The following is a 22,959-nucleotide window of genomic DNA, read 5'->3' as shown; positions in this document are numbered from 1 at the left end:
AATGACAGGTACGATGATTTTTATACGTTTCGTGGTGTCCTCTACAAGGATCCAACAAGAGAGCTTATTGTTGTTCCGGAACAAATGGAAGAAGAGATTATGAAACTAGCTCGTAGTCAGGGCCATTTTTCAGCACGTAGGATACAAGAGGTTATAGAGAAGTCATATTTTATACCGAAACTGTCCTCAAAAGTAGGGAAGATAGTATCTAGCTGTATTGAGTGCATCGTAGTTAATGCAAAAGCAGGTAAAAGGAAGGTTTTTTTTATCACCAATTGATAAAGACGGTGAACCGCTTTCTATCTTACATATAGATCATTTAGGTCCCATGATAACCACGAACAAATAATATAATTATATTTTTGTAGTAGTAGGCGGATTTTCAAAGTTCGTTTGGTTATATCCAACTAAAGACACAGGAGCTTACGCGGTGGTAGAAAAATTGAGGAGGCAAACTAGTATTTTTGGAAATCCCAAAAGAATCGTTTCGGAGAGGGGTTCGGCTTTCACATCTTATTTGTTCAAAGACTATTGCGAGGAAGAAGGTATACAACATTATACTATAACTACAGGTGTACCAAGAGGAAATGGGCAGGCCGAGAGGATGCACTGTGTAGTGGTGCCAATGATGGCGAGACTTAGTCAGGAAAACCCGGAACAGTGGTACCGGCATGTGGATAAAGTCCAGCAATTTATCAACAGTATTCCCGCAATAAGTACTAAGTACTCTCCATTTAAAATATTAACCGAATTTGGCATGCGTTTAAGGGACCTACCAGCACTAAATGAGTTTATACAAGAAGCAAGTTTTGAGGATCTAGATTTTGCACGCAACGAAATTCGAGATGAAGCTATAGAAAATATACTAAGAATTCAGCAAGAAAATCGGGAAAACTTTAACTCTAAACGTAGGTCTGCAATAAATTATAAAGTGAATTACTTAGTTGCTATTAAACGCACTCAGTTTGGTAGTGGTCTCAAACTTAAGGCAAAGTATTTAGGTCCTTAAAAAGTAAAAAAAAAACTTCATCATGATCCTTATGAAGTAGAAAAAATAGGTGAGCATGAGGGTCCAGGGTGTACGTCGACAGTGGCAGAATTCATGAAGCCATGGGGATCATCATTCGGGACGAATGAATCGTCAGGACGGGCGAATGTAGGAACGGATAATACTGTACGCAAACACTGTGCTTTTAGAGAGAAAAGCAACACGAACAGGAAAAAATTATTATTAATTAATTAATTATTGCCTTGGATGTGAAAAACGTTTTTGTTAAAAATCTTTAAAATACTTAAGCATTCATATAATATTAATTTACATTCGGTTATTCACATAACTGTCTAATTGTAACATGAACGATTAACTAAAAATTAGACGAGATTTTATAACTTTAAACTTAAAACAATTATTTGTGTAAACCCACAAATATATAGACTAGCGTACCCTCATCCGCTTCGCTAGGCGATAAATTCAATAATTTGCTGAAAGAGAAGAAAATTAATACGAAACAAAGCAAATTCTTTGATACAATTTCATTCGAACTTTATTGTAACACTTTTTGGTAAACAACGTTTTTGGGTTTCCATATTTCGCGTACATGAATAATGACGATGGTTTGCCTACTCGTGAGCAAGCTACATACAATTGTCCATGAGAAAAAATTGGGTATTCTAAATTAATACCGCACATTTGTAGAGACTGTCCTTGCGTCTTGTTAATTGTCATAGCGAAGGTAAGGCGAATAGGTAACTGCAAACATTTGAAATCGAATGGTAAATCCGTCGGAATCTGTGGAATTCTGGGTATCAAAACGTCTTCTCCTTTGTACTTCCCTTTCAAAATTGTTGCTTCGATAACGTTACCCATTAGCTTCTTCACAGAGAGTCTGGTACCGTTGCAAAGTCGTGGCACATTAATGTTGCGCAGCATAATAATCGGTGCTCCAATTTTTAATCGTAAATTATGAAGTGGTAGGCATGGCAAATCGAGTGAGTACCTATAAGAATTCAGTTGCATAATTTACGACATCATCTTGATCAGTAATAGTGTCCATTGACTTATATGCAACTATGTCAGCAGGTATTTGATCCAGAATATCTGCATTTATATCATTGACGTCCTTATTTTTCCCAGCTAAAATTGCTCTTTCGCAGAGGCAATCATAGTTTTTGTAATATTGAACTATGTTTGGAAATACACTCTGTATCAATGCCTCTTTAGACTGTGCAACAGTGCAGAAGAAGGCAATGTAATCATTCCTGTTGGATCAACAGACATTTGGCCATTTCCGATTTTCAGTAATTGCTGTGAAAATTCAGCTGCTGACGGATCGTTTTGTAGTTGAACACGTACGTTTTGTAGTAAGTGTAAGCATGTTTACATGTCTCCATAAATACGATGATTTTAAGCATGCATTGATTTCATCTGCAGCCGTGGATTTTGGGATCACAGGTAATGTTTGCCTGAAATCTCCAGCCAATAAAATCATGGCACCTCTAAAGACTGTTTGGCTTCCTCGTAGATCTTTCAAAGTTCTATCAAGTGCTTCCAATGATTTCTTGTGTGCCATAGTACACTCGTTCCATACGATGAGCTTACATACTTTAAGAACTTTTGCCATTCCAGATGTTTTCGAAGTATTACATGTTGGTGTTTCATTTACCTGCATATTCAAAGGCAACTTTAATGCAGAATGTGCTGTGCGACCACCTTTCAGTAATGTAGCCGCAATTCCGGAAGAAGCGAGTGCCAATGCAACGTTATTATCTGATCGAATTGTTGCTAATATCAATGAAATCAAAAAGGTCTTGCCTGTTCCCCAGGAGCATCCAAGAAAAACAATCCACCAGTTCCATGGGTAACATTATTCATGATTGTATCATAAACATGTTGCTGTTGGTTATTCAATTTCGTTAAATTTGATGTTACAAATGTGTTTAGTTCAATACAATCATAATGGTATTCACGCTCCACTTCTCGATTGAACATATCATGCATTTGACGATTTATTGCTGGTATGCCCAATTGTACTAACGATTTGTTTGAATCGACAAACAAATATCGTCAATCCTTATCAATGCTTCATTGTAAATTTCCGATGTGAATTCCAACTCATAATTTAAATTATTTCGACGCATTTTGTTTAAAATATCATCTGCCATATAATCTTTGAAATTATTTCATAATTCCAATGGATTATTATCGAAAATAATGTTCGTATTTGATGTGGACTGGCTATTACAGCTGAAACGGCAAGCGTATCTTCCCAATGCTTATCATCCTCCAATAAATTTAATTGTTTACATGCTTCACGATATGTAGCGCACAATTCACTATTAATTGTTCTTAAAGCTTGGAATAATGTTGGGCCACGAACATTAATTAACAACAATCACAAGTAAAAACACTCAGCATTATTTGGATGATCTGCATAAATGCGTCCTAATGCATCACATGACCTTGAACTGGGTTTCCTTGTTTTCGCCTTTGAAATCTTTTCCTGGATTTATCCCATGTGAAATATTGTGGCTCTTCTGCATATAGCAATGTTCTTGCAAAATCGTCCAATTGACATAAATGAAAAAAGGCAGTCAAAGTTGTAGCAGTAAAATAAACGCGTTGGCCATTTTCTAGGTGAACCGCTAAATGAACGACTGTTGAATGTCTTTCGTGTATTGGGAATGAAAAAATTCGCCATATCACTTCGTTACTGCTTATATAACGTCCCATTTGATATTTTTTAATCTCGTCGTTGTCATTTTGGACTGCTCCGAATACAGCCATATCGCTTCCTTTATTTACATATTTGCAAATGTATTTAATTTATTTAACGGAATTACAGTATTCCACGTTAATATGCGCTTTGAATGTTTTGGACAACAATGGACAATATGGAACAATCCCACGATTGTCAACTACAACATTTTGATTTCCCATCTTAATTATCGTTGATTTACCATTGTCATCAGTGGATCGACGACATTATGCCGGATATTCATCGTCACCTGTGACCGTATCCGAAATTAATGCTCGTGGGTATCGCTTCGAACATTTTCCATCAATCATGCACGGAGAGTTCATATGCAATGCACCGCAAGGTCCGTGTATCATAGTTTTTGTGACGACTTCGAACAAATCTGGATCAAACGGTTGATCCGGTATTTCATCAACCAACCAAATCAAAATGTGTGCGTGCGGTAATTCCCGCTTTTGGCATTCAACGGAATACATATAACAACTCACCTCTCCAAACACTCTATGTTTGACAATAAAGTCCATAAGTGATTTTAGTTTTAGTTTGAAAATACGTGTAGTTATGTCGAGTCGATCAATTGGGGATTGGCCAGGAAACAAATGGTCTTTGATTTCACTCCATTGCGGATTGCATGTAAAAGTAATAAACAGATCCGGCTTTCCATAAGCGCGAACATACGCCATGGCATCCTGTGCATATTCGTGCATGTGTCGCGAGTTACCAGTATATGTTGCTGCTAATATGATCATTCTACCGATGTCATTCACATTTCCATCGTTATTCACTGCATCCCGTAAGTGAATGTATTCCTCGGACCGTAACTTAGTCTGGTTGAATTTGATATAGTTTAAGCGCTCGGTCTCATTTTTTGCATACTTATCCACGACAAATATGTGAAACAATCTTCTGCATTTCAGAATGTGAGATTCTTCATTTTCGCGAATCATTAATCGATATGAATAATAATTCATAGCGCTAACTTTTTTATTCGTTTCTGCGCCTGAATTAAAAAAAAATCACATTTGTGAGATTATTATTATCAAATGTGGATGTATGCATATGGGGGATATATGATGTAAGATGTATGATCCATGATGTAAGATGTAAGAAAAAAATTTTAGCGCTTTACTAAGTGCATCGTTAAGTTCAAGTAAAGTTATCTAAGCACCCGCGTAAGAACTGACTTACACTTCTCTGAATAATTGAGGAAAAAATAAGGTTTCTTCAGAAAACTTCTATAAAAATCTACCACCTATTTTTAAGTTTGCGTGGTAGAAGTGGTAGAACTTATATTTCAGGAAAAAATGTGATAGATCTAACACTTTAGTGGTAGAAGTCCGAAGACTGCTCACAGTTGAACTGTATAAAAATTAAGCTGTAATCATTGGTGCCGTTTGTCGTATCGCTGTAGTCGTATCCCTAACGTAATCAGCTGTTTATCGTTACGACGGTAAACCAAAAACCAATAGGTTGGCTACGATACGCTTATGGCCTTAGCGGCACCAATAACCGATTGCATTGATTCTCATAAGGTTGGTCGAATCAGCTGTTATAAGGTTACCGATACGGTTACCGATAAAGCACCAATGTCTGCAGCTTTAACGGAACATACGCGTCGTTTGTATAACAAATACAAAGCAGTAGAAATGTTCAGCCAGCAACGAAATGTGACATACGTTTGTGTATGTGTGCTGAAGCATCTCTCATAACAGTGTACAAACCTCAGTGTTTATGTATACTCTCCTTCAAAAAAAATTTGCAACTTAGCAGCACGACACAAATCGAAAAATTCGTATATTTATTCAAAAAATGTTGTACACATGAAATGATCTCGAGACGCTCGTCACCCAGAGAAAAATTACCACTCATCAGCACAGCTTCCTTTTGATACCCATATTGAAGTACTCATTAACAGCTTCCATTTGAGACCCACAATGTAAAAACACATCCTAAGGTTATTCTGAACCACGTTTTGTGCAATATCTCGAGACCCTCGTCACCCAGATGTATGATAATTACCCTTTGCTAAAGAACTCATCAACAGCTTTCATTTGATAACCATATTGTATAAACACATTCCAGGGGTATCTGGGTCCACGTTTTGGCCTATACCTCGAGACCCTAGTCACCCAGGGGTACGAAAAATTATCATGTAGTAAAGCACTCATCAACAGCTTTCATTTGATATCCATATTGTATAAACACATTCTTGGGGTACCCGGGTCCACACTTTGGCCTATATCTCGAGACCCTTATCACCTAGGGGTACGAAAAGTACCCCATAATAAAGTACTCGTCATAAGCTTCCATTTGACACCCATATTATACAAACACATCGTAGGGTTATCCGGGACCACGTTTAGACCTATACCTCAAGACCCTAGACATTTATTAAAATTTCTTTTTGCTAAGAACCTTCCCCTATTTGATCCCTATAATATGAAAAAAGAACGAATAAAATTGGCCTCGTATCGGTCCAAAACATGGACGGGAACGAACATCATTTCATTTTTATATATATAGATTAGTAAAACTAATATCTATGTATGGGCACATTTTGCTTGACTTTGAAGAAGCAAATATATCAATGATATCATCAAAATTTGTAATTTAAAATTTTTCTTTTTCCACACTTAATAACAGGCATGCTTAACGAACGAAACGATATCATTTCGTTACGATAATCAACGTTAATAAACGACACGAAGTCACTTCGTTTCGTTTATTAACGTTAAGATCGTCAAATTAACGTTAATTTCGCGTTCTTAACGTTAATAAACGAAACGAAATGACTTCGTTTCGTTTATTAACGTTGATTATCGTAACGAAATGATATTGTTTCGTTCGTTAAGCATGCCTGCTTAATAATCTTAGGTCACTTAGGCGACTTTGCCCCATCGTTGATCGTAAATATGTCAAAATCAGTTTTAAATTGCTGAATGAACGTTCGCAGCTAGCAATTGATACTGGGAGTGTCAAAAGTATTTGAAGTGCCACTCGCAAGTTTAGAAAAACATCTGCTCCATACCTGGGGGCCTACTCTGTATTGCGATGCGAAAGGCAGTGCGATGCGAAAATAAATTGCGATGCGAAAGGTAATTGGAACTCTGTAGCACTATCGCATCGCTAACAATGTCGCTTTTTTATTTTTCGCTAATTTTTTGCTTGAGTATGCATCACTGACCAAACTCAAAGAAAGAGAACAAAAGAAACAAGGCGATTACAATTTCGGCAAACGATTAATTTTTGTTGAACAAATTAAAAAAAGGATTCTGTAGCATTATGGAACGATTTAAATGAAGAAATCCTCCCAGTTCAGAAATTGAACTGGAAGAAGTGAACGTGATAAATACAGAAAACGTGGAAAATCATAGAATGGGAAATATTGCTAGTTGTATCAGAGAACAAATAAAAAATGACATGATTTCAAATAGAAATGCTTTATAAAAAAGTGGTTTCGATTTAATTGTTATTTATTTATGTATTTTAAGTCCACTAGGATTACAAATTGTTGCTTTTGTGTTTGTTTTGTTTTTTGAGTTGTCCTATATATTTTTAAATGAATATAAAGATATCAATTTATAAAATCATTAATTAATACTTACATATTTGAACAATGCGAATGCCTATTACTTGTAGCAAGAAAAATGCGAAAATGAATGCTGTTTGACATTCGCTTTCGCTTTACAGAGTGCCGGCAATGCGAAAAGGGAGAAAAATTGCGAATGGGCAAAATGTGAATGCGAAAGTCAAAATATACATGCGAATGTCAAGATACAGAGTACCGATTTTGCGATTTCGCGTATTTTTTCTTTCGCATCGCAATACAGAGTAGGCCCCCTGATTATAAAAGTAAGTAATTCTAACAGAGTTTTAGGTTCCATTTATTTTCTACTGCGAAGTAATATTTTGCAGTAAAATATTTCGATAAAAAGTACTGTTCCATTGAAATCTGTATTATAAAATTCACCCAACTTGTTACAATTTCTTTCTAAGACATATTATCCTTGTTTAACAAATTTCCAACATCTAAGCGAAATCCAAATCTAAAATTAAGGTCATTTAGTCATGTAAATCTTGTATATCTCTTTCTTGATGGAGACGATCGAGAACACTTTTCATAACGCGAGAAATTTCAAATTCTGCGGAAAGACCAACATCTCTAGCCAATTCTCTGGGCATTTCGCGGCGCATTTGTACACGTTTAACTATATTAATATCCCATTTTTCACAAGAAGACTTCGCATTTTCTATTGCTTCTTCACAGAGAGTGTCTCGAATTTCGCATAGTTCAGTCGCTAAAGATTTAAGATCATGATACGCTTCTTTAAAATCCATCACCGGATCTTGTAATCTCAGCTGCTCAAGATCAATCCTACTTAAGATATCATACCAGAAATGAACTAATGTTATGAAACTAAAATTTAGCATATTTTGCAACAGAACTGTAGCTTCACTTCTGGTGTCACTTGTGATGTTAGTGTCCTCTGCTAATTTTTCTAAGTGTTCTACTACATTCTATTCGTTTGACAGTTTTTGTTAAAGCATTTTTTAATAATTCCCATCATAACGTTGAACGTGAGAAAAAAATATATATGCTCTCAATTATTCCACAATGTCGCAAGTATTCCGGATATATGCATGAATTTTTTAGTATAGAAAATTTTTTCCAGAAATTATTTATAATAAAAATAAAAATTATCCAGGTAGTTCTGCTTTTCGGACCATTTGGTGCCCCCCTGTGAGTAGCGCCCGGGGCAAGATGCCTGCCGCCACCCTCACTATGCCACTGGTCTTAACCTACATATCTGTGGAGTTTCACGTTTGTGGCTCAATGAGAAGTCACTTAAAAATCTATAACAAAATTAAAAATTCTTCAAATTCTCAACTAAATATTTCGATCCGTGCGCCATCTAACGGAATTTTCTTCTTCTTTTGTTCCTTTGTCACGGTGTCTAAACCTATATGTGAAATTTTTCGTTTGTAGCTCATTGAGAAGTTACTTAAAAATCGATCACAAGATTCCCTCCATTCCGTTCGATTTTTCTAAATATCTCAAGCCGTGCGCCCCTTAGCGAAACTTTTTATTATGCGTTTTAATTTGTAAACGGCCTCTGAATCAAATTTGAAATTTCAAGTCTCTAGCTCATCGAGAATTATCTAAAAGTAGGTTTAAGTTCTCATCTAATTATTTCGATCCGTGCGCCACCTAAAGGTTTTCTTACCTTTTGTTGCTTTGTCTCGGTGTCTTAACCTATATGTGAAGTTTCACGTTTGTAGCTCAACGACAAGTTACTTAAAAATCAATCCCGAAATTCCAAATTTGTATCTAATTATTTCGATCCGTGCGCCACCTTACGTATTTTTCCCCCATTTGTCGCATTTTATCGGTGTCTTATACTATTATATGTGAAGGTTCACGTTTGTAGCTTAATGAGAAGTTACTTAAAAATCGATTGCAAGATTTGTATTGAAATTGCGTAAAAACATTCAACCGTTCTAATATAAAGGAGAAATTAAAAGAAATTTCAAAGCACCCCCGTATGCGCTCACATATAAATAAAATTCATATGCAAGTTTTTAATTTTCATATGTATGTAAGTGCAAAGTGCATAAAATCTGATTTCCAACATTTTCAATACGAATATATCGTCGACGATGCTGTAAAACCCCCTAACTCAATCCACCAAAGCTTCACAGTAGACCGAAAAAGCTAAATTGCATGACAAGGTAAAATGTATTATAGAGTTAGCAGTTTTTCATAATTTTTTTTTTGAGTTACTGATTCTGGACAATAAACACATACTTTTATTTTACCATGTGCAGAAATCGTCGCCCATTCCACCATTTTCAAAAAGTTGGTTTAAGTTAAATGCGTAGATTTTACCGCATCGTAGACGATCTCAGTTCATGATCAAGTTATTGTGTTAAGGACCGAACTTTGTTGATCTTAAACATGTAGACTTGGTAAAGTACTTTGCACTTGGTAAAGTATCGGAGAAAAGTATCGAGGTGAAGCATAGATACATGTTGTTGTTGTTGTTGTTGTTGTTGTTGTTGGTGTTGTTGTTGTTGTTGTTGTTGTTGTTGTTGTTGTAGCAGTGCTTTGCCGCATCCAATAAGTGCGACCAATCACAAATTGGCATCAATGTCCTCTAACGGGAGTTCAGGGAAACTTGCTGTTTCAACAGGGGAGGACTATAATGACCACAATACAGTTAAACAGATTGTATGAATGCTGCAGCGACTAAAGGGCCCCTTACTGATACTTAGCATAGACTTGACTTGACTTGGCGTAAACTTGGCAGCTTAGCCACGATTATACTACACTTAGCGCATACAATCTGGAATCATAATCAATAAATGTCAGTTTGTATGAGAAAATGTCAAAATGAAATGGAAGCAAACAAATGGCATCTCAAAATGTAAACGTCACTTAGAACTTACATAGAAAATCTAAATTCAACAGACTTCTAAGTCAAGTTAAGTGTTGCTAAGTTTTGAGTAATCAGTAAGTGACAGTTCTCAAGTTAAGTCAAGTCTAAGCTAAGTATCAGTAATGGGACCTTAAGGCGATGACGACGGTAGATGGACAGTGGTTTTCAGCATAAAGCGAAGGAATTAGCTAAACCCAGCAAAAATCTAGTGACCGAACATGGCGACCAACAACAAAATATCCCACATTGTTCCACAATTGTTAGTATGACAGAATGATATGGCATAATTGAAATATCCGATCCATATATGCTTGCCTTTTCTTACGTGCTATGTACCCTGAAATACGGCAAAATATTTTCTGCGAATTCGCCCTTTGTTTTCAGCTTGAAACGCCGCAGACGTACCACATTGAAAAAGTTGCAAATTTCCAAATAAATAGAAGAAAAAGTGTTTTTGGTCTGTATAAAAATTTAAAGTGTACATTTTTCATAAAGAAACATAATTCACAACAATATGAGACAAAGCAATCTCTAAATTTATTATAATTATTAAATTAAGTACAATTATAAAACTGAACAAGAAATACCAAAGAAGTGTTAATAAAACTTGCAAAATCAGGATCTAAATAATATATTTCAAATATTGCTGATGATTATTTTTGTATTATTTTCTTTAGCAACCACCTGCACCTGGTACTGGTATATATGAACAGGCGCAACAGTATGATTAAGCCCAACGCCGTTTAGATCCCGATTAGAAGCCAAATCCGATAAGCGTTATCATTGAAAATCAGCGCTGGTGGTGCTTTTATTACTAATCAACAAGGTTTATTGCCACCATTGGTGACCACAAAATATGTGGTACAAAATCAGGGTAACTCCTCGCTACGTTACGTTAGGTATTGATATTCGAAATTAATTTTTTGTTTGGCAATTACATTGATCTTTCTCGTTTGCAGGCCTTTTTGTATTGCATACCTGCAACAGCTGATTTATTAAAAACAACAGCTTTGTCCTTTACACTTACCATCTCACCAATGGCACGCACGGTTGAGGGTGAATATGAGCCACCCATTGTAAATTTAGGTGAATTCAATTAGATGTAATCGTTTGCAAGGCTAAAATGCAATTTGTAAATGCTGGTCGTCGTTTCCAATGTCTAATGTGTAAAGTAACAACAGATGGTAAAAAAAAATTTTCACTTTTACTTGTGCACATTGATCCATATTTTTACTCAACAGTGCCAACTGAATATCTCCAACATTTGGGCCACACCGGACAGCGTGTCGATAAATATGAACGTCCTGAACTTGTATTGGGTACATGAGTTTTTGTGTAAAAAATGCTTGGGTACCGATAGCTCTCAAGGTAAACCTCAACTCATATCCAACATCAATGCCTCGCATTCAATTGTGGACGCTGTATGCACTACATTGGGTTCACGCAGTATGGACAAGCATATTGTTGATTCCAGTGGTAGGGCCACAATTTCAAATGATGGGGCAACCATTATGAAACTATTGGATATTGTGCATCCAGCCGTAAAAGTCTAGTCGACATCGCCAAATCTCAAAATGCTGAGGTAAGTTTTTTGTTATATTAGAATGTGTAGAATAAAAATGTTTCTCTTATCAGGTCGGCGATGGAACCACTTCAGTAGTACTTTAAGCATGTGAAATCTTAAAACGAGTTAAGCCATATGTTGAGGAAGGCGTGCGTGTACGTATCATCAGTAAAGCTATATGTAAAGCATTACAATTATGCATGACCAAAAATTACATAGCTGTACATGTCGAATCGCCAATCAAAGGAACAACAACGTGCGTTATTGGAAAAGTGCGCTGCCACAGCAATGACCTCCAAACTTATTCATCAACAAAAAGATTTATTTTCTAAAATGGTTGTGGATGCTGTACTTTTCTTTGATGGACCCAACGTCATACAAAAAATATAAAATGGCATTATTAAATATAGAATTGGAATTCAAGGCTGAGCGTGATAGTGCTGAAGTACGTGTTGATAATGTTCAAAAGTATCAGAAAATTGTTGATGCTGAATGGCGTATTCTGTAAAATAAACTAGCTAAGTAAGGCGCCAATGTTGTGTTATCTAAACTACCAATTGGTGATGTTGGTGCACAGTATTTTGCAGATCGTGATATGTTCTGTGCTGTTCATGTACCAGAAGAAAATTGGAAACGTACAATGAAAGCTTGTGGTGGTGCTGTTATGACTACAGCTAATGATATTGTAACGAATTTACTTGCAAATCCTCTTATTTGCAATCCTCTGCTAAGTTCGAATCACTAAACTGTTGAATAAATAACTCCAATATTGAATAATGGAAAAATGGCCTTTATTAAAGTACTTCACAATAACACTTATACTTTGCTACTCGCTGCCTTAATAACTAAACTGACTGATAACTCAAATGAAACTCTACTATTGACCGCCAGATCGCGTGCTTAATCAAACTGATTGATAGCTCAACTCAAACTGAATTACAGCGCCTCTTCATCTGTTGCCTTTTATACCCTTTGGTTTCCTCGTTCGCATTTTTCCAGAATGTACTAGCATTGTCCATGAGCTCTCAAACTTCTCAGCTATAACTAAAATTGCACAATTTTATACATCTTTTAGGCGCTTCCAGAATCTACTAGTCCAGTAGCTCTCAAACTTCTCAGATATATGCATGTGTTTGCGCATTGACTCTCCGCTGCTCGTATTCGTACATGGTACATGTGTGTAGACGCAATTATTTATTCGTTTATGTAGATACATAAAGATTGAATTATTAATGTGAATGGTTGTAGTTTACAGTCTCTCGCGCGCACATAGGCGTATAAGTAAATGCATCTGTGTGTGACATCTCTCTGGGCTGCCTTATATATGTGTATACTTGATTTGATTATTAATGTAAATACTGCTTGGCATGGCCTTAGCATCGCCTTAGTGATGGGATAACTTAGTGATGCTAATATCCGTGACACTGCCCTCCACCTAAGTCTGATCGTCCCGATCAGACAAATCTCCCGATCTAACTGCCGCTAGCATCTCCAAATGTACCACTCTTCTAACCCGTGGTTTGTATGCGGTAGATGGTATCACTGATCTTCTTCACAACTTTGTACGGGCCTTCCCAACTGCACAGAAATTTAGCTGGAACACCTTTCCGCCGGTGAGGGTTGTTTAACAGTACCAAATCTCCCGCCAAGAAACCTTCCGAATTAAAGTTCTTGTCATGCCAGTGTTTCATCTTACTACTCATTACCCTGGGCCGTTCCTTCACACTCTGTTGTTTGGTCAATGAACCACTTCGTAGAGCTTGCGCTTGACGGATTGGCTTGACAGTATCGTTCCGCCGTTTCCCAACAGAAGTGCGCGATGGCTTGAAACCACCCTTGCATGCTTCCTGCAAAATTCTTGCAGTCGTTTTAGTGCTTCCATTTGGGTTTGTCAATGCCGGTGTTTTTCTCGCAGGTACTTTTGATTTCGCTTCGTTTGGCCCATTCGTTTCATCAACTTTTACCTTTGACTTCCGTGGCCTTTGCCGACTTTTCTCCACCAGTACTCGATTACTGCTGAAACCTTTTTCCAAGCTGAAGTTAATTGGCACATCCTGGTTCTTATAATGCATCACCCTTTTCTGCATATCGATCTTGATGTCATGGTCAACCAAGAAGTCCACTCCCAATATGACTTCATCAACGATCTCCGCCACAACGAATTTGTGTAAAACCATGGCCTTCCCAATCAGTACTTCACATATCATTTCTCCCTGGACTTGGTTATACTCGCCTGTGACCGTACGCAACCTTGCTCCAGGTAACGGTTTTACTCTCCTGTTGACTAATTCAGATCGAATCAAGGAATGAGATGCGCCCGTATCTACAGTCAGTACACACTCCTTGCCATCGACATTCCCTCTGACGGTAAGACTGCTCGATTTTCTGCCAATTTGCAACACAGATAGAGATTATGGGGCATTCAATTGAGGGAGCCAGCTGTCGCCCCTTGCGGCTGACTCGCTTTAGTTTAACGATTGAGTGGATTTGGAGATTTGCTCGTCTCCTTCAGCTCTGCGTTTACGGCCACCCACATTGTTGGAACTATTGGAATTGCTACTGCAATGACGTGCAATGTGACCTGGGTTACCGCACTTGAAACATTTCATAACTCCGGCATTTTTCTGTTGTGATCCCTTCAGAGCTTCCAAAATTGTATCTACCCACTCCGGCCTTTCTATTTCCACACGATGAGCTTTGTATGCTGGTTTACTCAATAATGACGCCGTTTCCTGAGTCAATGCATGCGATACCGTTTCAGCAAACGTTAGTTTTGGATTCGCATATGTAGCCCGCTTCGTTTCCACATCTCGTATGCCATTTATGAAGCTCTGGATTTTTACCCTTTCAGTGTATTCCACGGGTGCGTCTGCATTTGCAAGATGAGCCAATCTTTCAATATCTGAAGCAAACTCCTGCAATGTCTCATTTGCTTTTTGGTAGCGGTTTTGCAACTCAATTTGGAATATCTGTTTCCTATGCTCGCTTCCGTAACGTCTCTCTAAAGCGCTCATCAATGTTTCGTAGTGGTTCCGCTCGTACTCTGGGATGGTCTGTAGGATTTCCGCGGCAGGCCCTTTCAGTGCCACGAACAGAGCTGCAACTTTATCTTCAGCATTCCATTGGTTCACTGCTGCGGTCTTCTCAAACTGTAGCTTAAAGACCTGAAAAGGAACAGAACCGTCAAAGGATGGTGTCTTTACCTTTGGATTACTCGCTGAAACAGCAGGGCGGTTTAGTTGTAACTGCTCCATACGACCTTTTAACGCTTCTATTTCGGCATCAATTTTGTCCTCGAGTTGTAAAATTTTTGCATCCTGCTCTTCCAGTTTCACAAAGAGCTGCGATAATACCTGTTCCGAAATTTGTGCCGACATTTCAGATATACGTGCCTCTTGCGCTTCCAGTTGAGATGCCAAATATGTCTTCTGTTCTTCCAATTGTGATGTTATACGGGTTTCCTGCGATTCCAGTTGGGATACCATATACGTCTTCTGTTCTTCAATCTTGGATGTTATACGGTTCTCCTGTGATTCCATATATGTTTGCTGTTCTGCCAGTTGAGATGACACTGTCGATGTTTGAGCAGATATTGCAGCTAAAATCATGATCAAGTCTGTACTGGTAACCGTCTGCGATGTTTCGTTTTTCTCTTCAATTTTTGTTGTCTCCTCACCATCAAGATGAAAGACATGCTCTTCCACATCAATTCCTTCTGCTTTCATTGCCTCTCGTAGCCGTGCCTGAAGTTCAAGTTTAACGCCGCTTGTATTCAATCCACGGCTCTCCAACTCTTTCTTCAGTTGCTGGATCTTCAATTCACTGAACTTTGCCATGTCCTTGTTGTCCTCTGGAATTTATTCAACAATTCCTCTTCTGACACCAATTGTAACGAATTTACTTGCAAATCCTCTTATTTGCAATCCTCTGGTAAGTTCGAATCACTAAACTGTTGAATAAATAACTCCAATATTGAATAATGGAAAAATGGCCTTTATTAAAGTACTTCACAATAACACTTATACTTTGCTACTCGCTGGCTTAATAACCAAACTGACTGATAACTCAAATGAAACTACTATTGGCCGCCAGATCGCGTGCTTAATCAAACTGATTGATAGCTCAACTCAAACTGAATTCCAGCGCCTCTTCATCTGTTGCCTTTTATACCCTTTTGTTTCCTCCTTCGCATTTTTCCAGAATGTACTAGCATTGTCCATGAGCTCTCAAACTTCTCAGCTATAACTAAAATTGCACAATTTTATACATCTTTTAGGCGCTTCCAGAATCTACTAGTCCAGTAGCTCTCAAACTTCTCAGATATATGCATGTGTTTGCGCATTGACTCTCCGCTGCTCGTATTCGTACATGGTACATGTGTGTAGACGCAATTATTTATTCGTTTATGTAGAAACATAAAGATTGAATTATTAATGTGAATGTTTGTAGTTTACAGTCTCTCGCGCGCACATAGGCGTATAAGTAAATGCATCTGTGTGTGACATCTCTCTGGGCTGCCTTATATATGTGTATACTTGATTTGATTATTAATGTAAATACTGCTTGGCATGGCCTTAGCATCGCCTTAGTGATGGGATAACTTAGTGATGCTAATATCCGTGACAATATTAATTCAAGTGTTTTGGGTCAATGTGATTACTTTGAAGAACGTCAAGTTGGTGGTGAACGTTTCAGCATTTCCAATGTTTGATAATGGGTTTGACATTAATTTTATTTTTATAGTTTATAATTATTTAAAGGTTGCGTTAATGCTAGAACATGTACATTGATTTTACGTGGCGGTGCCGAACAATTTTTGGAAGAAACTGAGCTTCGTTACATGATGCTATAATGATTGTGCGGCGTACAATTAAACATGATTATGCTGTTGCTGGTAAGTCAAAATACAAATTGAAAAAAATTTCTAATCTTAAATTGTTAAGTAATATAATGAAAAGATTGTGTCCAACTACGGAAGAAAAAACTATAAGATTTGTGTCAGTGAAATGATAATTATTGAGGCATCGTCTTCGAGTGCCTTCTGATGTTGTTGTAGCAGTGCTTCGCCCCATCCAATAGGTCTGACCAATCACAAATTGTCATCAATTTCCTCTAACGGGAGTCCGAGGAAACTTGCTGTTTCAACAGGGGTGGGCCATACAGAGAGGGGTGGTAGAGGCGTTGGTTCCACATTACAATTGAAGAGATGGTTGGTGTCATGTGAGGACACATTGCACGCAGGGCATACATTTTGTTTGTCGGGGTTGATTCTGGATAGGTAAGAGTTTAACCTGTTACAGTATTCAGATCTAAGTTGAGCTAGAGTGACTCGCGTTTCCCTAGCGAGTGTGCGTTCCTGTTCTGCAAGTTTAGGGTATTGTTCTTTGAGTACTGAATTCAACGGGCAATTCCTGATATAGAGCTCCGACGCCTGTTTATGGAGTTCACCAAGGACTTGCTTGTGTTTTCTTGCTTCATACGGCTGAGTTCTCAGGTGCCGGATGTGACTCCTTAAGACCCTGGGCGGTGTTGGCTCATCAATCAGATGTCTGTTGGGATGCCCATGTTCCTCGGTATTCAACAGAAACTGTTTGGTTAGCATTTCATTTCTTTCACTTATTGGTAGTACTCTCGCCTCATTACGTAGATGGTGTTCTGGGGACATAAGGAGACAACCCTTGGCGGTTCTGAGGGCAGTATTTTGGGAGGCCTGTCGCTTCTTCCAGTGGGTAATCTTTAGGCTTGGCGACCATACGGTGTAGGAAACAATAGTTCCTTCTGGTGGTGAAGATAGCTATTGATATGTAGAAGTTAAACAGAAGTAGGGATAGGACACCGGTTTGAATGTGAGTTTTGTTGAAGTTATTGGAAAAAGCGTTAAGGATTTTTAATATCATACGAGGTACCTTTGTAAATGTTTCTGAGAATGAAGAATGAGAACTATTCAAACTTAGTTTTCACCGGGACAAGGCCGCTGAGACTTTGCTATATTTTAACATACAATACTTTACCCCTTTTTAGCAGAACTATAATTTTGATTTTATTAAATTTTAAAAATGTTTCTTCTTCTACAGTTCAGCATATCTTTTGCCAACACAGGTTGGCGATGTGTTTGCGCAGGACCGTGCCTTCGCTACTTTATAATGAATGTCAATTCCCACCAATGGATATTGCGGCGCGCGATTGACCAACAAGACGATGCCACGACACCTTTGAGTATTCTTGATCTGAAAATTAATATGCAACGAATTTGTAAAACAAACGAACAACACACACTGAAATAATCTTAGTTAAAAAGTATCTAAGAATCTAATAATTCTAAGCTTTTTGCTACGTTCGTATTCTAAGCTTTTCATGCTCTAATTAAAAAAAAATATTCAACAATCGCACAAAGTTTGCAAAGATCTTTAAAGCAATTTTATTGCAACGAATTTGTCAATAATTTTTAACCAAAATTTATAAACTAGATGCATAACAAAAAAGTATTTTGAATATACATACATATCTGTGATGAACTTAACTGAAATAATTCTAAGTTTTTTCCTACGTTACTATTCTAAGCTTTTTATGCTCTAATTAAAATAATATTCAACAATTTCGTAAAGTTTGCAAAGATTTTTAAAGCAATTTAATTGCAACGAATTTGTCAATAATTTTTAAACAAAATTTATAAAATAGATGTATAACAAAAAAAAAATTTTGAATATAAATAACTGCTGATGAATTTAACTGACAGTACCCATACCATCAACTAAATGGTCCTTATAAATATTGTAATCACATAATTCAAAACAAAAAATTACTATGAGTACCTACGTTTATTATTGCAAAATCACGAAGAAAGAAAATTGCATGAAGTGCCTTCAATCTAGAATTATTCCACTGAATGTATATATCGCATTTTAAACTAAAAAATTTGAAAACTTAAAAAAATTTTAAATCGGTATTTAAGTGTAAATCGATCCATGAAAGCATCGTGAAATAACTTTTTTTTTGGTAGTTATCGTTTAGCCTGGTTTTGTTAAGAATTTTGTTATTTTTGTGGTATAAATCAACGTTCAACACAAAGTTACTCTGATTTTGAGTTGAAATACTTTTTGGTTTAGGTTGCGATATGTAAAATTACATGTTTTTGTACACAGTTCTAAAATGTGAAGGAAAAAAATTTATATTTGTCTATTAATTAAATTATTAAAAAGATATTGTTATATTAATGACATAGAGAAGCGCCAACACGAATGCAAGTGGTAGGGAAAATCAAGAGGAGCACGACGCAAATTGGAAGAGAAGCTCGGCCTTAGATCTCTTCGGAGGTTATCGCGCCTTACATTTATTTTATTTATGTAAAAAAATTTTGAAAGTTGCAATTGAAGTTCTGAAAGCTCGGGAATTTCAATTGAAGTTAAAAAAATTACAATTGAAGTTCAGAGTTTTAAATAGAAGTTCAGTAAATTATAATTGAAGCTCAGGAATTTCAACTGCAGTTCAGAAAATTACAACTGAAGTTCAGAAAATTACAATTTAAGTTCAATTATAATTTTCTGAACTACAAACAGAAATTCTGAACTTCAATTTTAATTTTCTGAACTACAAATAGAAATTCTGAGCTTGAATTTAAATTTTCTGAACTTGAATTGAAATTTTTGAACTTCAATTGTAACTTTCGAACCTCAATTGCAGCTTTCTGAACTAAAATAAAAAAGGTATAGTATTAAAATTGGCGAATTACAAGTCAGCTTATTCAAATTGTGAATTGCCTACTCGCGATTTGATGGTTTACTGCAACGAATAGTTCTGTTAGTTCTTCTCTTTTGTTTTCTATATCATTAATTTATTTATTTAAGTTTCCCTTAACTTTGTATGCATACAATCGCATACAATAAAATTTGTATTTATGGCTCACCAACAAGACTGAAAAACTATTCCTTCCTTAAGACCTATAGTTAATAATTTACAACTATTATAAACAATCTAATATATTATAAAAATTTTGAATAAAATAAATGTTAATGGATTTGAATTTAAGAAATGTTTTATTTATATAGCAGTATAATCCAAGTAAAAAAACGGTCATAATACTAATCAAAAGGCGGTCATATTAACGTAAAGATACTCGTAAAGTTACAGGTATATAACTTAAAAAATGACAGTTAACGTGAATGTAAGAAGAGTACAGCACTATAGTTTGTTTACATTTCGATAACCTAATACCGTATATGTGTGAGCAGTATGGACAATCACATAAATAGGTACGACGGAATGGACTGGTCACAAAAGTTCCCGACGCCCTGTACAAATGCTACTTAACGATTTACGTGTTCCATCGACACAGCTTTTAGTCATTTTACTAATCAATTTACGGGTACTGTTTTTGCTGGGAATGCCAGCAACGACAGCGATGATGAGATGTTAGAGTACTTAGGTATGTGTGTATATATGTGCGAAGTTAGAGAGCAGGACATATGTTTTGTATCGATAATTTACTCAGTACTTTGAAAAAAGCATCAAGTACGAAATACTCGAGTATTTTTTGGGAAAGTATCGATACTACTCACTCAGTACTCGTATCGTTCTATCACTACTCAAGGGTGAAAATCGTATAATCCTCGGCGCATCTACATAATTTAAAGTTTTCAAGGACCCTGGATAAAACTTTTAAATTGAAGACCAAAATTTGCAGACGTTGGTGTTCGAAACATTGATTTGGTCTTCATTAATCCAAAACGATATTTTAGAATGAAAGTCTACCGAATTTAAGTTGAAAGATGTTATTGGTAATCTGCTCTGTCCAAACTGTTGTTTTCCGGCCTTATGATGTAAGGGCTTATTATGGATGACCGCGTAGCTTCAGTTTTCAGACTACATAGTCCGACTGGCCATTTGTTTGACTGTCTTAAGAAAGCTTTTGCTTCACCAATTTGAATGTTCGTATTATTATGGCTTTTTCACACCATATTACCGTCATGCATCTACCTGAAACAGACTCTGGTTCCACATTCTCTCCATGACCATGGCACATGTGTAACCTACAAGAACGTATACGAGCTTGGTTTATACGATTTAATCACTCATAGTAAAAATTATGTGGGTACTTAAAGTTAGTTACAGCTTTTAGATTTTTTCCTATGGAGTATATATCAAAAAAGCTGCAACTAACTTTACATTACTCTGCTGGACTATGTTGACGATTGCGTAAAGCTCGCACAGCTCATCATTAAATCTTCTTCGTACTCGCCGTCGCCAATGCGAGCACTCTCATAGCCTTTTCGTTTGATGTTGCCATGGTCGATAAGTAATTTTTAGAGCGTGATTTTGGTTCGAGAGAGGACTTTATTTTAATATGTCTACCTAGTCCAAATTAGCATTTATAGGCGAGAGCGATTATTCGCTGGATTTCAGAGTTGATTTTGTTGATTGGGTTAATGCTGGTTCCCATATGAACGAAGTCTTTTACTATTTTGAAATTATTACCGCCAAGGCGCAAATGTGCTGAATCTTTTCTCGATGACGGCAGGTACTTTGTTGTATCCTCATTCCCCATCAAACACATATTTTCCTCTTCTTTTTCGTTTGGTGTAAGTAGAACTTACGGCGTGGTATAAGTGTACTCCTGTGGTGAACGTCCCACTCAAAGCATGTTTTTGACCTATAAATAAAATCATAAGACTTTTTACCACATTTAGGCAATTTGCCACGCCTCTATAATGTATACCTTTAAATTATATTGAAACTATCCATTTTGTATTTATGAAAAACAGCTGTTATATTTTAAAATTTAAGGGAATTTTTAAAATGTATTGGAGTTGGTATTATGTTGAACTGTGCGACTGTATTAGTATTTTTGAATAAGCTGGCCAGCGTTGGTCTGCACGGCAAGCTCTTCAAGGCATCTCTCAACTATGTAAAAACGTCCAAAATTGATAGAACTGCAATGTATAAAAACTGTATGCCAAATAATTTTTGTAAAAAAACTTACAAAATTCACCAAATCTCGTGCTAAAAAATAACAACAAAATACTATTTAAATAATTTTCTAATTTATCACCATCCTGAATAAAGGGACTATTTATACATGTATGTGTGTATTTATCTTATTCTTATTAATATTATAAACATATATGTAATACTCCTATATTGCTACAAAATGCTAGGTACATTCCCAAACATCAGAGTGCCGAGATATTTCTGTTTACACGTTTTTGTTTTTGTATTCATGAATCGAATGTACCTAAATTTCAATTTTTTCTTGTCACACCTATGCTGCTACAATCACAAAAATTTTATAGGCTGTCTTGTTTTGATTTCGAATTCAAAACACATTGCGAGTATTTTATATTAGCAATATAGGAGTATTACATATATGATTACAAATATGAAAGTTTGCGTGTCCAGATGTTTGGATGTCCTGACGTTTGCCTTTGTGGCTCAATCACGCAAGAACAGCTGGGCGAATTTGGATGAAATGTGGCACACATATAGCCAACAGTATAAAAGGGTCTACTATCTATATGTTTTTGAAAAGGTAGCGAAGATCCACGCCCCCTAGGAACAGTTATAATTTACACTGTTTTCATCTAAAAAATTCTTTTTGGTTTTAGTCATTGTGAATTCATACAAGTGGCGAATGTTTGAAAAAAAACGTTCACAATAGTAAACAGCCTGGATCACCTGTTAAATCGCTGTTTGATTACTTAAATCATTTGCCCAATAGTGTTTTATCCACATATTTTTTTTCGCTTAACTGGCTGCTCATAGTTTCTGTATTAACAAGAGTTTTTAAATGAATATTAACATGTAGTTTGATTAAAAAAAAAGTTGGTGTGAAACACAAATGGGTAATTCATGGCACTTTAATTTATTAACCGCAAGCATAAAACAATGCTTATTTCAATTCTCTGGCCATTCGCGACAGCCGTTCCCCCTGTCAGCTTTATTTGACAGGTAGGTATGGCAATGGAGGAATAGAAAGATGTTTCATATGTATGAATTCACAATGGTTTTAGCTAATTGTAGTTTCACTCCTTTGTTCTATGAATAGTAATTTCTTCACCCCTGTCGAATCAATTAATTTAACATAAAAACAAAATGCATTTTTTGAATTCGAAAAAACTGTCTTGTACTATTCACGTAAGCGTACCTATCAGGTTACCAGCTCATCTAGCTCTTCTTTTTACTCTATTACAAAATAAAATAAATTAGACAG

This window comes from Eurosta solidaginis, chromosome 2 (genome assembly GCF_040869045.1).
Source record: "Eurosta solidaginis isolate ZX-2024a chromosome 2, ASM4086904v1, whole genome shotgun sequence".
NCBI classification, from domain to species: Eukaryota; Metazoa; Arthropoda; class Insecta; order Diptera; family Tephritidae; genus Eurosta; species Eurosta solidaginis.
The sequence above is the reverse complement of the archived record's forward strand: the minus strand, read 5'-3'. Positions refer to the sequence as shown.